The 16153-nt window shown below is 39.0% G+C and overlaps 1 protein-coding gene across 4 annotated transcripts in view; it reads left to right on the forward strand.

The window, feature by feature from the left end:
- Nucleotides 1–16153, forward strand: part of CCDC91 (coiled-coil domain containing 91) — a 364298-nt gene that overhangs the window by 14833 nt on the left and 333312 nt on the right. The gene's annotated exons all lie outside the window — the stretch shown is intronic.

Genomic DNA, 16153 nt, shown 5'->3' on the forward strand with positions numbered 1-16153 from the left:
GAACCCTATTGTGTCTCTCCCCTGCTCTATATGGAGAAGGGGTAAGCGGGGGGAGGGGGCAGGAGTAGGGGAGAGCAGGACACCTTGACATTAGCCCCCTTCTTCCCCCCTCCCCTGCACAGCAAGTAAGAAGCTCCCGGGAGCAGCTCCAAGGCGGAGGGTGGGAGCAGCACATGGCAGTTAGGGGAGGGACAGCTGAACTGCTGGCAGTTGGTGGTCTGCTGGGCAGCTGCTGTACAGGGAACTTAAGGGAGCAGGGAGCTGATGGGGGGGCTTCCGGTCCACCCTGATTCCAAGCCCCCACCAGCTAACTGCAATGGGCTGCTCTTTCTGCAAACAGTGGACAAAGCAGGCCACTGTCAAGCAACATAAGTGAGCATTGTGCAACTTTAAATGAGCATGTTCCCATATTGATCAGCAACACAACGTTAAATGGGATGACTTTATCTGAGGAGTTACTGTATTCTTGTAAATATGGAATCATAGAAATGGTAGTGCTGGATGGGCTTCAAGAAGTCAAGTCCAGTCTGCTGTACTGTGATAGGACCAAGTAAACATCCCTGACAGGTGTTTGTCCAGCTTGTTTTAAAAAGCTTCCAACGATGGGGACTCTACAGCCTGCCTTGAAAGCCAGAGCTTAGCTACCCTTATAGTTAGAATTTTTTTCCTGATATCTAACCTAAATCTTCTTTACTGCAGACTAAGCCCAATTACTTCTTGTCCTACCTGCAGTAGGAATGGAGAACAATTGATCACGGTCCTTTTTATAAGAGCCCTTAACATATTGGAAGATTTATCAGTCCCCTCTGTCTTCCTTACACAAAATTAAACAGGACCTGTTTTTTTAACCTTTTTTTAAAGGTTAAGTTTTCTAAATCTTTTATAATTTTTGTGTCTGTTCTCAGGACTCCATCCCATTTGTTCACATCCTTCCTAAACTGTGGTGCCCAGAATTGGACACACTACTCCAGTTGAGGCCTCACTAGTTGTCCTTGTGGATCAGTGGCTCATAGCTGAGAATGCTAGATTCAGGACAAACTGCTGAGAAATAGGGCAGACTCACTGGTGGTTATTCTATCATAAGATTATATCAAGTAAGTAACAAAAATAAACTTCCGTTTCACTAAACTGGTGAAACGGAAGTTTATTTTTGTTACTTACTTGATATAAACTGGTTAACAAGAAGTTGGAAAAGCAGTCTCTTTAGGCATCCTAGCCCTTATCTCAGCACCCAGATACTGGACCTTCTAATATCAAGAGGTCAGCCATTTAGCCAGGTCACTATATAACTCAGACCTTACCCAATAATCATGCTGCTGCCAATCTTTTAGTAACTAAAATGTAAGATTTATTAATAAAAGAAAGGAAGAAGAGAGTTAAAAAAGGTTAATAGATCATATACTTATGATGATGGCAATGTTCTTATATCAGGTTTGTAGCAGTGAAGTTACAGAGACTGCTGGCTTGTAAAGTCTTTGGTAACTTCCAAAAGATTGGAAGGTCCCCAGTCCATAGTGCAGTATGCTCCTTTTAGTTGTAAATCCACAGTCCAAAGAATCAGAGGAAGAAAAAGACAAAATGTAGTTATTCCAGTGGTCATTTATGCCCTTTGCCATGTGCCTGGACATTTTTTGTTTCAAACAGACCTCACAGTCCAGTCTTGAAAAGTTACAAGCACAAGATGGAGTCCAGGGTCATATGAGCATATCACGCGTCCTTGCATGGTTTGATGCCTCACAGGGAGTAGCCATTGTCCCCTAGGAGGCTGCAGCATCAGCAAGACGAGATATCAGGTGTGTGTTGCGGGGGGGAGTGACTTCTCAAGCTTGAAAAGTCCATTCACAATATACTGGCTAGACTGGATGTAAACTATCTTGTGGCTTTTACCTAAGGAACGAACAAACAATGGTGATATAGGTATATAGTCAATATTTATAATTTCAGTCACAAAAATGATACATGCATATAAACAGGACAATCTTATTTAGCAAATCACAACTTTTCCATTGACACTTTACATTACATACTTTATACAAGATTTGTTGCAATTGTCTAACAATGCAATATCATTGATATAAATGGTCATATTTCAATCATACAGCATCAACCAGTGCCGAGTAGAGCAGAAAAAGTCTCTCGTTTTGTCTTACATTTAACACTCCTGTTGTTAACCCCAGAGTCATATTAGTCTTTCCTTGCAGCTGCATCACATTGATGAGTCATACTAAGTTTGTGGTTCATTATAACAGATCTTTTTTAGCAGTACTACCACCTAGCCAGTAATTTCTCATTTTGTAGTTTTGCATTTGGATTTTTCCTTCCTAAGCAAAGTATACTTTGCATTTATCTTGATTGAATTTCATCTTGTTGAATTCACACCAGTTCTCCAATTTGTCATTGGAGAACAGGTTTAAATGACAAAGAGCTTGCAACCTCTCTTAGCTTGGTGTCGTTATCTGCAGATTTTATAAGTATAGTCTCTATTCCATTTTATCCAAGTCGTCAGTGAAAATATTGAATAGTATCAGACCCAGAATTAATACTGCGGGGCCCTGTTAAATATATGATCCCAAATGTGACAGCAAACCACTGATAGTTACTGTTTTGAGTATGGTCTTTCAACCAGTTGTGCACCCACCTTATAATAATTTCATCTACATCACACTTCCCTAGTTTGCTTATGAAAGTGTCATGCAGAACTGTGTCAAAAGCCTTACTGAAACCAAGGCATATCACATCTACTACTTCCCCACCGCACATCCACTAGGTCAGTAATTCTATCAAAAAAGAAAATTAAGTTGGTTTGGCATGGCTTATTCTTGACAAATTTTCATGCTGACTATGCGTTAAAACTGTATTTTTCTCCAGGTGCTTACAAACTGATTGTTTAATAATTTTCTCCAGTATCTTTTCAAGTATTGAAGTTAGGCTGACTGATCTATAACTTCTCAGTTCTGTCTTGTTTCCCTTTTTAAAGATAGGTACGATGTTTGCCCTTCTGTCTTCTGGGACCTTTCCTGTCCTCCAGGTGTTTTCAGATAATTGCTAATGGTTCTGATTGCTTCAGCTAGCTCTTGAAGTACCCTAGGATGAATTTCATCAGGCTCTGTTGTCTTGAATACATCTAATTTACCTAAATATTCTTTAACTCATTCTTTTCCTTTTTGGCTTGCATTCCTTTCTCTGTTTGTCCATATTAATTGTGCTGAGTATCTGTCATCATTAACCCTTTTAGTGAAGACTGAAGCAACATAGGCATTAATCACTTCAGCTTTCTTGGTGTCACCAGTTTTAGCTCTCCTTCCCCACTAAGTAGAGAACCTACGCTTTCCTTTATCTTTTTATCTTGCTCTGAACATATTTAAAGAACCTCTTCTTATTCCCTTTATGTCCCTTGCAAGGTGTAACTCATTTTGTGCCTTGGAATTTCAGATTTTTGTCCTTGCCTACTTGTGCTGTTCTTTTGTACTCCTTCTTAACAGTTGTCCATGTTTCCACTTTTTATAGGATTCCTTTTTGATTTTCAGGTCATTTAAAAAGCTCCTGATGGGGCCCTATTGGTTTCTTATTATTCTTCCTGTCTTGCCTATGCATTGAAGCAGTTTGCATTTGTGCTTTTAATATTGTCTCCTGGAGGAACTGCCAGCTGTGGTGAACTCTTTTGCCTTAGATGTATAACTGGATGTTTAAAATAAAAGGTAAGGCTGAAAGATACAACTTAGTGGCCCTTTTTATATTTGAAAAATGAAAATACCTTGTATGGTTAATGAAAATTAAATGGACAGTGTTCCCTTTTAATGTTTTCTAAGTCTTTTTAGCTTTTAATTCTGTAATCTATTAGAAACTAAAAATAGTGAACATAGATATTTTTTATTTCTTCTCTTCATTCCCTTATATTTCTGGAGCTTTTATCCAGACAAAATTAATAGATGGTTTTGTGGATTCTGCAAAGCTTCATGTATGCTACCAGACTTAGACCTAATTCTCCACTGGTGTAGATCCACTGTTTGTCGCTATGGTATGGATGACACTTAGGGTTAGATGTCATAATGGTAAGAATATCCAAGTCTTATCTATGCTACAGCTTCCAGTGTACCACCACCAATGAAGAACACCGATTATGAAGAATACCTTTGGAAGTTGAGCAGAAGCTTGAAGATCAGCTGTATAATATAGGGAGACATGAAATACAGACAATCTTATTTGGCTTGTGTGTATATATATATATATATATATATATATATATATATATATATATATATAAACAAAACAGTTGTTGTTCTCTCTCCCTAACCTCTGTCTGTCTCAGACTATGAGAACCTGGGACGTTCTTTACTTAAACGACCTAGCCCATCATAGATGCTACCATAATCAAATTGTAAATCTGATAGAGGATGATCTGTCAAAGGCTAAAGAAGATAAAGTTCAACTCTTTGTTCCTTCAGATATATTATCCTGACTTACAATCTTATCTAGGCAAAGGAAAATCACCTGCAAAGAAGTTAACCTACACTTCTGTGTCTGATTTCAAGAGTGCTCAGTATAACATAAGGACAGGATCCAACTTGCATTTACTTCAGTTGGAGGTGACTGGGACTTGAGACTGCAGTCTAGTGCTCTCTTCAAACAGAAATCTGGTGGTTCTAAACCTGCTAGTCGCTATGCACCTGGCAGGAGAGGAAAATTATGATCATGGACAGCCAGAAATAAGTGAATGGTTCTTGGCACTGAGGATAATGGATTAAAACAGCTAAGTAGCTACAAAATATTGATCTGAGTTTGCTTCTGAACAGCAAGCTGTTGGTGGTCTGTGCAGGGAATTATGAAGAGCTTTATGGGGGAGGGAAGCTCACTTGTGCCTTTCCAGCATAATTTCTAAACAACCTAAGAGAGTTTGGTCCTAATAGCCACCTATTGGAATAGGCTGATAAGGTTCTCAACTTGGCTAGTACTTTGCTAGCTGGTTGGTGGTGGCAGATTCTATCCAACTGAGATAGACACCTGATAATCCAGAACCAGGGCCCATGTCTACATCACAATCTGGAGCTGTCTTCCTGTCAACATGAGAGAAATTTAGAAGTTTAGCATGTCTTAGAAGTTGGCTGAAGTCTGTTTTGTCTCAAGGTTTGCTGTAGTGCCCATTACTGTTTCACCATACTATTTAGAAGTCACTAAAAGAGCATATAAATTTGTTTGGTTTTAAATAGGCAAACTTGTGTGCATGGATATGATGTGATGCATAGATGCCATTGCTGAGTCAGCATTCAGGAAGCATTTTTGCACTGTGGAGCCACTCTTCCATGGGTCTGTTGCAGAGGGCCTGTAGTGTGGCTTATTTGTAGGTGTTTGAGGCAGAAGAAGAGTAAATCATTAGAACATAAGAGAAGTCATACTGGGTCAGACCAAAGGTCCATCTAGCCCAGTATTCTGTCATCCAACAGTGGCCAATGCCAGGTGCCCCAGAGAGAATGAACAGAACAGGTATTCATCAAAGGATCCATTCAGTCACCCATTCCCAGCTTCTAATAATAATAGGAAATATACCAATCTCCTAGAAATGGAAGGGACCTTGAAAGGTCATCGAGTCCAGCCCTCTGGCTTCGCTAGCAGGACCAAGTACTGATTTTTACCCCAGATCCCTAAGTGGCCTCCTCAAGGATTGAACTCACAACCCTGGGTTTAGCAGGGTAATGCTCAAACCACTGAGCTATCCCTCCCGCCAAACAGAGGCTAGGGATACCATCCCTGCCCATCCTGGCAAATAGCCATTGATGGACCTAACGTCCATGAATTCATCTAATTCTTTTTTTTGTGTCCTGTACTTCTCCATTGGCTGTGGGATTTTTGCGCAATTTAGTCTGTTGTAAAGAATGTAAGTACAGTTTATTAAAGTCATTTTAGGGATAGGAGAATAACTGGTGAGTAATATGAGAATAACTATGGAAAATACACCTGAACCCCCTAATTATAATGCTGATTTTGTTTTAAAATCTGCCATTTGGTATAGTGAAGATGTTTTTCTGTAAAATGCTTTTAATTATCTGAAAATCACATCTTTTTAACTAGTATTTGGTTTATCAAAGAATTGGGATATTAAAATATTTATAGATATTACTGGGAAAAAGACACTTGGGGACTGATCCAGAGAATGGAAAAATACTCCCATTGATTTCAGCGGGCTCCGAATCACTGATTCTGAAGTAACTGAGGCCAATAAATAAGTACAAAGTAATGGTAGATGACAATAAACCCAGTTCTTACTTTTCCTTAGAATGTTTGAAAACAGAAAAAAGAAATGTATTATCACATTCCAGTAAACAATACAAAATTCCATATACTGTTGTTGAAACTTAGCCTCAGCATAATATTTTGAGGTGTTGAATTTTTCTCATGAAAGATGGTACTAGTGATTGTTCCATTCAAAGGATGGATATGTTGCTAGAACTGATTTAATTACCGGGTAATTTTAGAAAAGAAAATTAGAATAGTATTACCTATGGATTTGTTTTAATATAGGTAAACTTTATATTGTAAATACTTAATTTCTCAGTTAAAATATATGGTATTTGCTGTAGGATACAGAATTGTGTGTGTGGGGAGGGGGGTTGTTTAAACTGATCAGGAACAGAGTCCTACAGTAAATTTCTTTGCTCTAGGTTTACTGTTACTGCAAAACTTTTTAACAACACTTTTCTATGTTATAATTTTGGGTTTAGTACATGTGGTAGAGAGAAATAAACTGGAAATCCTGTCTCTGTGGGTTGGAATCTGGTGTAGTTTTTGAAGGAAAACAAAATATTTTAGCGTGCACTTGCCAGTTAAGCTTTTAAATGGACTTTCCATAGGATGCAACTTCTAAAATGAAAATAATGCAGAGCTTCTTAAGTCGTTTCTGTGCTGATACACAGACCATGGTCTACTTGCATTTGGTTTTATAAGCCACTGGTGGTAAAATGAGTATCCTGGCCCAAGACGACCCAAAACCAAACCAAAACAAAACAAAATTCCCTAGTTTTTGGGCACTTCTGACAAGGATTGGTGCAGAAAGTACTGAATTTTAGTCTCAGCTATTGGTTTCTGTGAAGTCTCATGCTTTGTCAAATGTATTGCCAATCTATTTACAGTTTTCTCAGGTTTCTAACTGTTCCAGTGGAAACTTAAATTATTTTTTCCTTTAGACAATATGTTACGCTACTTTGCAAGTGTATTTTTGTTCATTTTGGTTAAGATCAGGAATGTTATCCTGAATCAGAATGTAGAAGCTCTTATGCAGATTTAATTACCATTAATTTGCGGTAAGGCTACTTAGTTAATATGGATATGTTTTCAAAAGGTGTAGGAGTTCGTAAAGATCTTCAATCACCTTAAGAATAAGAGCTATGTTTTACCTACTTTCTATAAGTGACACCCAAGCCCCCACTCCTGCAAATGCTTATAAATCAGTTCATTTCTCTGTATTTTCAGGATCAAGATTTAAGATTACCGTTAGAGATAAATATATTTCTTTTGTGATTTTTGGCTTTTTTGACAGCCCTTTGTGTTTATTCTTTGTCCCTGAATAGTTACTTAGCCCCTGATCCTACAAAACCATGTAACTTTACTTATGTCAGAAGTCTCATAAAATTCATTTGGGCTACTCACATAAGTAGAACTCCACGTATGTTTAAGTAACTGCAGGACTGGATCTTCAGTTTCTGCTGTTGTTCATGTGAGTGTTTCAAATAGCAACAGTGGAAAAAGAGACTTTTTTTAAATGGGTTAATATGATTGTAAAATTAAATAGGCAGGTGGGCAGATTCATAGGCAAGTGAAGTAGCTGAATCTTCTTAATTTTTTAAAATTACTAACTTTCAAGCTGTTTCCCTTTTAGATTTTAGAATATGTAGATCCCCTCTTGTTTTACTATCTTACTATTTGAGTTACTACAGAGAATTCTTTCCTGGATGCTGGCTGGCGAGTCTTGCCCATATGCTCAGGTTTTAAATGATCGCAATATTTGGGGTCAGGAAGGAATTTTCCTCCAGGGAAGGTTGGCAGAGGCCTTGGAGGTTTTTTGCCTTCCTCTGCAGCATGGGGCATGGGTCACTTGCTGGAGGATTCTCTGCACCTTGAGGTCTTTAAACCATGATTTGAGGACTTCCATAACTCAGACATAGGTTAGGGGTTTGTTGCAAGAGTGGGTGGGTGAGATTCTATGGCCTGCATTGTACAGGAGGTCAGACTAGATGACCATAATGATCCCTTCTGACCTTAAGTCTCTGAATCAAATATCTCTTCTGTAAGACCTTTTTATTGATTTTACTGTAATAAGTTTGTTTCCACGCTATAAACAAGCAGGTAAGCAAAGAAAAGAATCTTTTCATAATTAGCAACACTTACTAATGTCAGAATACAGAAAGTTCATGTAATGTACATGGTGAAATTTTGCAAAAGTATATTTTTAAGATAAGATAAAGCAGTGGCCCCAACGTGGTGCCTGCGGGCGCCATAATGCCCGCTGGGGCATTTGTGTGCCCGCCTAATGCCCAGCAGGGGACCTGCCGGGGACAGAGAACTCAGGCTGCGGGCGTGGTGTTCTCTGTTCTCGGCAGGTGCGGGGTCTGCCTAGTTCCCAGCGGGGAAGAGAAGCTGCAGCCCCATGCCTGCCAGGGACAGAGAACTCTGGGGCTGCAGGCGTTGGTGTTCTCGGTCCCTGGCAGGTGCGGGGCCCACCTAGTGCCCAGCAGAGAAGAGAATCTGGGGCCCTGCGCCTGCTGGGGACAGAGTATTCCAGGGCTGTGGGGACCGGTGTTCTCTGGCCTCATGCCTTTTCTCTGGCTTCTCTCTTCTCTCTGGATTCATATGTTATATAATATTAATTTTTTTTTGTATTTAATGTACAAATACAAAATAAGCCTTGAAAAATTGGGCGCCTACCACACTCTTTTGAAAACATGAATGTGCTACTGGTCACAAAAAGGTTGGGGACCACTGTGATAAAGCTACTTAATTTCATTTTTTGGAGGAAAAAAAAGAAATGCAGCTGAAAGATACCAGATAGAGGGCACAAGAAAATGAAATATTTTAATAGTTAAGGGGTACAACATGTTCTAGAGGCATAAAGATACTGCTATGCTGATATACTTTAAAATATTCTTGCGGTACTAAATCTAGGGAGGATTTAGAAGGTTAATTCAGACCTTTGCCTCCCTTTTGTGATTGGCAAAGAATTTGTGGATTGCAATTGTTTTTGTCATGAGGACATACATTTATAATGTGAATGCCTTTTAGCGAAAATTTATGGACAGCACCAGCTTCATCTTCAGAAGCCTGAGTGGTCAAAGAATAGTATGTATTTTGGTCACTACTGATCTACATGGGATATAAAACAATGACCTAGAAATTAGGCATGGAACAAATTATGCTTTATCTCCTGAGCCGTTCTTTTCTTAAAATAATTTGGGGGAGAAAAAAAAGCAAGCAATCTATAAGGTTGTTTATAGAAGTAAAACTCATTTTTATATTAAGATCTTTATCGTGTAACAGCAATCCAACATCTACTTGATTTTTCATAAACAGTAAGTTTGTTCATACCACAAAGTGAAATTACAGTTCCTGGTTGAAATTTCTTAGATAATTAATGGCAGTTTTTATTTTAAAACGCTTGTCAATATTTTTGATGTATGGAAGAATATTAGATCCTATGGAAGAATATACAAATCTATATTTAACCAGGTTAAACTAAATGATTATGAAACGTCTGGAGTTAGTAAAACTGAGGAAGGATAGAATGCTGCTTAACTTTATTGCAGTAGAGGTTACTGTGTAGTTCTTATTAATAAAATCCTTGTTCCCTCATTAGGTTTGAGTTACAGAACCATAATAATAATTAATAGGGAGAAACCCAACAATGTGCATAGTTGAATTTAGCTTTAATCTTTTGGTAGACAACTCTCATTCAGTATCCTGGTGACAGATATCCAGACTACAATATGAGCTGGTCTTCTTAAATGGGCTGGGCTTGAATTCCCTTTTCAAAAAGGGCAACATCTTAAAAAGAATTAACATACTTTGGGTATGGGGGAGAAGTGGTGTTTTTTTTTTTGTTTTTTTTTTTTAAATTTAGCAAGATGTTAATGACTTAGGTAATTTTTGCATGTACGGTAAGTTGTGTAGCCAGCAATAATTGTCCGTGGAAAGTAGTGGTTTGATTATGGAAACAACTCATAGTATTACATCTGATGATTGAAGGAAAGCAGTTGCAATCTATTCAAAAAGTTAATAAAAAATCGGATATTTTAGCAAATGAATGGATGTGTCAGTGCTGTCACTTTTAAAACTACATTTGTTAATTAAAGCCTGTACAGAAGAATCATTTATATATGGTAACTGTGTGCAACTGATTATTGTTATATGTAATGGCTTTTATTATTAGTATCAGGTGTGAATGAAGGGATATTAGTGCTTATTGTTGAAGAACTTAGGCTTTAATCTTGCAGTCTTTATTCAAGCAAGGCTTTCTTTGACTTCAGTGGGAAGTTTGCTGAGTAAAGACTACAGAATTGCACACAGTTAACTTGGTGAGGATAGAAGATGTTGCTCTACTTGTAGTTATTCCCTGGACATGGAATGTTCTATTTTTCACCGTTGCCAAGAGGGGATTGCTTTCTACTCTATAATTTTAGTGTAAGTTCTCTTTAAACAAAGTCTGGCTGTTTCAAAAGCTATAAAACTCTGTTAAAGGGAATGATGTGTTAATTTACTTGTGAACTTGTGTTATTACATAACCCATATAAATAAACTTTTATATTACTGTTCACACATTTTTTTCTGTGTGTATATGAGATTGGCTGCTGCCCCAGAATTCACTAGTGCCCACTGTGGGGGAATCAAGTACAGCTCCTTTGGGATATGGAGACAGACGCAGACCTGAGAGAATATCTGTGAGGAGTAGGGCAGGTGCTTTACCTTGGCCCTCACCCAGGCTAACCCCCTCCACGGGCTCTGGGTTTGTTCCTTTCCCAAATTGGATTGTGCTGGAGTTTGTCATGCTGAAGTTCATGATAGGCAATTGGCGACAGCATGGCTGGATCCTCCACAGTAGAGACATGCTGTGCTCCTTTTCCTCAGTGGTGACATTATAGCAGATATATCAGCTGCATGGGTTTGTGTTCTGGGTCAGAGATAGGTACCTAAGACCAGTGGTCAGGTGGTGGCACAGATCCCTTCCTTTCTTTTCCACTGTTGGAGCCTGTTGCTGACGTTTCTGTGCTGAGGTTGATAAAAGCATCTAGGTTGATTGGGGCATCCACATGAACTACATCATTCTTAATGTCCTCATGTAGTCACCACTGGAACTGGTAGAGCTGGGCCACTTCATTCCACTTGATGCCAGAGACTAGTTGCTGAAAGGGAGCAGTGGTGGTGAAGGCCATTCCCTGCCCCTGCTGGAGTTTGCTCAGAGCTGCATCCCCCAAGTGGGCATGGTGGGGGCCATTGAATATGGCGGAAAATGCCTGGAGGAGGGTATTCCAATCAGATAGTGTTGGACTTCTAATTCGAGCAGGGGAAAAAGTGCAGTCCAACATGTCTCCTATCAGGAGACTAATAACGAGTCCTACTTTTTCTTGATTGGTGGGATAGGACCAGGCACAGAGCAGAAACAGCAGGAGACACTGGTTAAGAAACTCCATGAATTTTTGTTGGTCCCCATTAAAACATTCTGAGAAGGGGACTGGCGGCCATGAGTCTGGGTGTGTGGCTTCAGTGTGTGTCCGTAGCACAGTTTTGTCATCCCATAGCCAGGCCACTTGCTCTGGTTATCTGTGGCATGCTATGCTAGTTGAGCCTGCAGTGCCACATTTTCAACATGGAGCTGTGTGGATTGTCTATGCAGAGATTAGTTCTCTGTTGTGAGCTGCGATGCTTGGGCTCGCAGTGTAGGGAGCGCCTCATGGGAGTGGTCAGCCCAGTAAGTACAGTCTGGCACATGCCGTTTAGGGATTGGCCTGCTGTCTCCTTGCTCCCACAGTATAGGCCTTCCAGTTGGGCTAGGTTGTCCAGGCAGACTGTCAGAATACTGCTAAGTGCAGTCAGTACAGTGATCAGAGCAGGGTCAAACCTGAAGCAGTAGGTAGCAGATGTGTTCGTAGTCAACTTCCAGGCAGAGGTCGACACCAAGAATTGGAGGCCTAGTCAGGTTTCAGGGTTGAGGTGTGGTCCAAATCGACATGAAGTTGAAGCCAGGAGCTCAAGAGCAGAAAGTAGGAATGACTGTGGCATCTACAGAGGATCCATGATGTTGGCTGGATGCTTTCTGGAATTCTCTTTGCATTTATGTAGGGCAGGGAACCAATCCGGAGCCATGAAGCTACTGCCTGTTGAATCTTGCTGAGTGGCAGACTGTGGAAATTAGCTATCTGGCAGCTCTGCAGGGCCCAGGTTTGAGACCTGCCGGGCCTTGCAATTGAGGGCTGTGTTCGCTAGAAAATTTTTCTGTCTCTAATGAAAGAAATGTATAGTGATGGGATCTGTTGATACTTTCCAGATTCCAGAAGACAAGGTTTCTTACTAAAGGCTTGGCAAGCCCCTATTAAATATATCAGTAGGATTTTGCAATTGCAACCTCCTTCTCTACTGAGGGCAGTAAAGGGATCCTCTCCTTTCTAGCAAGGAGGCTCTGCAGACACTGTTTCTCTTCTCTGCCCGCATATTCATCTGTCCACAAGATGGTGCTCTTGTGCCTGAAAAACCCAAGTGCAAGTTGACTTTAAACTGTTAGTACTTCCCTGCATCTGTCCAAAGTGGAAGATCATCTCTGTTGTTCCAAATCCCCGAAAGTAGATTTTGCTGTTGCAGCCTGGACAAAGTCTGCTTCCATTCTTCTGGAAGTCAGCATTTCTTTTAAATGCCCTTTTCCAGAAAATTTAGGGAGCTGATTACGCCGATTTATGAGCTTTAGACCACAAACTTCAGTATGGCGTTACAGTTTCAGTGTTTCCACCTGAAGTCTGGATATTGGACCATAATAAACAGATGAAGAGACACAGTATCCTACAAAAAATTAGAAGAAACGTATCCAGATGCTTTCTGGTCCTCGACACTATCAGTGACCTGCATCAAAACTTCATAAAACTGCAAACCAGCATTGAATCTTGTTCAGATCAGGTGGGGGATGCGATCTGATTATGCTTTGGAAGCAGAAACAGTGTGGATAAATATCAATTTTTTTTTTAAAAAAAAAAAAAGTCAAATCGGATTTTATTTAAATCAGATTTTTTTAAGAGAGGTTTTTTCCTCAAAAAGCATATCTAAAGATTAGTTTGAATTAAGATACATTATAGCTCAAAGATATCTCTTCATGGAACAGGGATTATAAATTCCAATTCTATAGTATGAGACAATATATTCATGGAACTCATTTACAAAACTTTTTTCTTAAACATTACAATAGTTCATGAATTAGGGACCCAATCTTATGGGGTTCACTGAGTTCTGTATAGATTATTTAGGTTAATCTTTCTATCTACCCAATGGGACTTAGAGCTCAGTCTAGAAGATACCACCAGAGATGCTTAGTTTTTCAGTTTATCAAACTGTATATTTGTGTCTCCAGAGATAACATGCTTGTTGACAGCAAAAATGTTTTTAAATAAATAAAATGGATAGGTGAAAAATAACAGAGCTCAACCCTATTGTCCCTCTGCAGATTTGTGTACACAGTCAATCCCTTACCTCTCTTAAAAGTGTAGAGTTTCAAAAAGTTAAATGAGTATAAGATAGTTGGGGGTGGAATAGATCTGGACAAGGAGTAGTCATCTGGAGATAAATGAGAGAAGGGAGGGACAGGCAGTAGAAGTAAAAACAAAAGTGAAGCTGTTTGAGCGGCATATTCCAGAAGTCTTGATCTTTCTGAGTGTGGCCTTCATTGATTTGAGATCTACCATACTATTCTCTCTCACTAGAAGGGAAAACCTATAATGGCAGCAAGCTGTAAGAGAGACCCAGTTTGGGAATATTTTAATGAAGTTCCTCTACCCATGAGTAAGACAGGCATGCATACAAAATGCATGGCAACAAAGAAATGCAAGGCCTGGTTTCCCGAATGAAGCAACGTCATGAGAAGTGTTTCTTCTCAGGAGGAAGATATGTTGAAGATGATGAAAGGAACATGTCTGAACATGCAGGATCTTCAGGTTGGTAAACTCTTTTATTTCATACTTTCTTAACTACTGCCTGTCTGTCTTCTGGACTATTCTTGAATTCTCATGTTTGAGCAAAAAATATAGTTGTTACTCTATGGGACTATCATTTTACATGCAGTTGTGATAAAAAATAAATAGTTGAAATAGGCAGATTTTCTTTTTACAATTTCACCTTTAAAATAGTACTGAGTATCAGTGAATGCAATGAGTAATACTAAATAAGCAGTATGGTGGTAATAATTTAAATAACTGCATTGACTTATTTTGTTTAGGAGAATTCATCCTCAACATACAGAATTCTGAAGACTATCCCCCTTTTCTATGGTTTCAGAGTTGTCTGCCAATGATAGTGTTTCAGTTACATCATGTATGTCACATAGCCACAGTATATCACCTCTGGCAAAAAAAACAAACAAACAAAAAAAATCCCTCCATCATCGAGAAACAACCATAGATAAATTTATGATAAGAACCAGCAGATTAAAAAAAGAGGTAATTGATGAAAAAATTGCACGGTTTATGCAACAGACTCTCCTTTCTGTATGATTGAGAACCCACACTTCATTAACATGGTTCAGTCATTAAGACCAGGATACAGTCCACCCAAAAGAGTAGATGTGACAGGCAAATTGCTGGATAAAGTGTGTGAAAGAGAAATTGAGCAATATGCAAAAGGTCTAAAGGATGGAGCAATGTCCATAATGATCCTGTTACACAAGCACATACAACAGGAAAAGGGAATATCTTTCTTGCAGATAATACACACACAGCAGAATACTTTCAAGAAGTAGCAGTAAAAGCTATAACAAACTGGGAAAAAAAATCAAATGTCTAGTATGCAGCTTGGTCACAGACAATGCTGCAAGTGTATGCAAGATGAGAAGAAATTATTTAGAAGAGAGTGAAGAGCATCCCAAGCTAATAACATATAGTCGCAGTGCTCATTTGTTGCACCTCCTAGCCAAAGACTTCAGTGTTCCAGAAATAAAGGCTAATGTTGTTGAAATTGCAAAATACTTCTGTAACAACCACTTTGCAGCAGCTGCTCTGAAAAAAGTGGGAGGAATCAAGCTAACTCTCCCACAAGACGTGCGATGGAACTCAGTAGTGGACTGTTTTGAGCACTATATCAAGAACTGGCCTAATCTGATGACAGTTTGTGAACAAAACTGTGGAAAAATAGATGGCACTGTTCCTACCAAAAGTTCTCAACATTGGTCTTAACAGAAGTGTTGAATATAAGCTGAGTACCCTGAAACCTGTTTCTGTAACCTTGAACAAAATGCAGGGAAATAGCTGATGCTATTGAAATTTGGAAGGAACTGAGTGAGATCTTAAAAAGAGAAATATGCAATGACAGAGTTAAATTACAAGCATTAAAAAAAATTAATGGGACAAGCAGTCTTTCCAGCTCATTTTTCTTGCAGATTTCCTCAATGCTCGGTACCAGTGTCAAACCTTAACTGCTGAAGAACAGGAGTTGGTATGACATGGACATCCAGCAATCATCCCTCCATAACGCCAGCTATAATAAACTTCAGAGCGAAGGGTGAACCATTCAAGAAATATATGTTTGCTGATGTTTTAAAGAAAGTCACACCAGTGAGCTGGTGGAAGTCATGAAAGCACTTGGATTCAGAGACTGTTGAAGTTATAATCTGAGTTTTAACAGCAGTAGCTTCCTCTTCTGGTGTAGAAAGAATATTTTCTTCCTTTGGACTAATTCATTCCAAACTGAGAAATTGTTTGGAACCTGAAAAAGCAGGAAAACTTGTTTTTTTTTTTTTCCAGATTATGAACAGACAGAAAAATTAAGGTGAAGACGACTGAGTTAACTGCAGAAGCCAGTATTTTAAGTTTCTCATGTTGACCTGGCTGACGTAGTCGATTAAATTTTGTTTTTTTAAATTTCATTTAACTGTTTTTGTTTTTGTTAAAAAATAATTAACAAAAGCAAACTTGATTTTAAA

This window comes from Chelonoidis abingdonii, chromosome 1 (assembly GCF_003597395.2).
Source record: "Chelonoidis abingdonii isolate Lonesome George chromosome 1, CheloAbing_2.0, whole genome shotgun sequence".
NCBI lineage: Eukaryota > Metazoa > Chordata > Testudines > Testudinidae > Chelonoidis > Chelonoidis abingdonii.